This window comes from Lipotes vexillifer, unplaced genomic scaffold, assembly GCF_000442215.2.
Source record: "Lipotes vexillifer unplaced genomic scaffold, Lipotes_vexillifer_v1.1 scaffold382, whole genome shotgun sequence".
NCBI classification, from domain to species: Eukaryota; Metazoa; Chordata; class Mammalia; order Artiodactyla; family Lipotidae; genus Lipotes; species Lipotes vexillifer.
The window spans coordinates 7,717,243-7,719,630 of NW_006780611.1; positions in this window are offsets into that span (position 1 = coordinate 7,717,243).

The following is a 2,388-nucleotide window of genomic DNA, read 5'->3' on the forward strand; positions in this document are numbered from 1 at the left end:
GATGAAATCACACGTTGGGGAGAGAAAAAACGTCCTCCTCACATGATAAATGGAGACATCAGCAGTTAAGAATAGTGATTGCCTTTTTCCCCTCTATTTTATTTTTTCCTATTTATATGCTAACCCTTTACCCAGGGATCCCATTTACCAAGGAAGCTGGATTTCTCAGTTTTGTTTCAGTGATATTGCTCAAGGCTGGTGTGTTTTCAGCACTGCAGGGGAGATTCGAATAAATATAGGAACGCGCAAAAATTCAACACCTTCCTTCCAGGGATTCACTCCGCTCTCCCACAGCCTGCAGTGAACGGTTGGAAATGTATACCCTTTATCTACTTATATGGACTCCATCCCTCCCTCCTCTGATACCCTAAGAGAATTCGTTTCAACTCACTCTCACCTTTCTCATCCCGTCTTGTAAGGTTTCCGAGTAGGATGCAATTTGGCCAGAACGGTGACCTTTAAATTAAGAATAGTACCTATTTGAGACAGGCTTTACATACAGTATCATATTTAATCCCCGCACCATCTCCATTTTAAGGATGATAAAACAGGTTTGATGATGTAAAGAGATTTGCTGCCATTAAATCAAGATAAAACAGTTGGTGGCGGAACTGGGATTCAAACCCACCTATTTCCACAGCTGCCTCTACTAAATGACTACAAATACCAGCATCCCTTGCAATGCCCCAATGCGCAGACGCACGCTCCCCAAGGGCCAGGCTCCTTGGCTCTCGGCCCCCACTTCCCCGTCCTAGAGGTTGGATCGAACACCCAATCAGATGCTGCCGCTCCCTCTTCCCCACCAATGGGAAGGCTGTTGCTAACGTATCGGTTATATTTTTAGCTCTCCAGTACTCTGGCACCCTGAGTCGGCCGGGTCTCGCTGCCCGGTTGGAACTCGCGACGCTGGGGGAGGGGAGGGGAGGGGAGGAGAAGGGAAGGGGAGGGGAACGAGGTAAAGGAGGAAAAAGAAAGGGAGGGGCGGAGTGGGGCTAGGCGGAGGAGGCGTGTGTGTGACGCTCTGGCACTCGCTGACGCACAAGCAAGTAGTCCCTTGAGGTGCCCCAGGGGCTGAAGCGCTCAGAGTGTGGGGGATGGGAGCTCTCGGGCTCAGGTTCCCTCCCGTTTTCTGTCCCCTTGGAGTTTGCCCTCCAGTCCAGCGTTTCTCTACAGCAGTCAAAGAAAACGCATTTAAACCCGCACGCTACCGTTGCTCTCTGCCCTTGCCAAAAAAAGTGATCAAGGAAAAAAAAAAAAAACTGCAAACCGTTCGTAGCTGGAAACTTTCGCATCTCGCCATCCCACGTGGGTTTGGCTGCTGTTGGGCTGGAACCGTCTGGAATGAAAATAAAGACCGGGGGTGGGGAGAGTTGGGGAATGGGCGATTGAAGAAGGGATGGGAAGAATTCAGGCGCAAGCTCCCAGCGGCCCCGGGCTTTACCACCTGGCAGTCCAGTCCGCCTATGACCTCACTGGGCACAGGCCTCCCTATCCCCAACTCCGCGCCCCGCACAGTCACAAAGTAGCCGAGTGGCCCACGTGGCCATAGCCCGGGCCGGGGGTGCCGAGCGCGCGAGGGTGCCGGGTTCGGCGAACCTGGGTCAGCCGCCCGAGGGACCGTCGGGTGCGCAAGCGCGGCGCCTCTGGCACGGGCAGGCGCCACCCCCAACGGCGGGGGCTGTTACTAGAAGACATGTGGCTCTGGTGCCCCTGAGGGGTGGTCGCCGATCTGGAAGCAACTACGGGTGCGTCCGCAGAGGGCCTGAGCCCCGCCCGCAGCGGGCAGGGGACGGGCTCGCGCGCCTGAGCGGAACCGGCACTGGCCCTGTCCGCGCCGCGAGGTTAACGGGCGCCAGAGGCGGCAAGCGGAAGGTTAATGTGTCGCTCAGCTCCTTTTCCTGGTCGTTCGGCCTCTCCTCGCCCCCTCTTCCTCCCGCTCTGCCCGGGCCCGGGTTTCCCCCTCGCCCTTCCCTCGACGTTACGCGTCCCCCGACGAAGCACCAGGAGCTCGGAATATTCGGGCTAAGCCGCGTTGCTATAGGTCTGAAACCTTTACAGAGTTCCAGTCAGCCGGCTGGGAAGTAGTCCCGGCCCGGCGCTCGGCCCCGCCCCTGCAGGGCGGAGGGACGCATCACGCAGGGGTGGGGAAGCCGGATCCGTGCGCAGGGTTGCTAAGGGTGAAACTTTTCATTGACTTTGCTCACTTCGGACAGGGGCGCGGGAAGGAGTGGGTCGTCGGCGGGGAGAAGCGAGTGGCTTGGGTGACGCGGGGCCAGAAGGGCAAGACCGTCCGCCGGCCACAGCCGGGACCGTCTTCCGCCCCGCGACACGAGCAACCCTCCGTCTTCCATCCTCGCGCCGTCGCCGCTGGCCGGCCCGCCCGCCCTC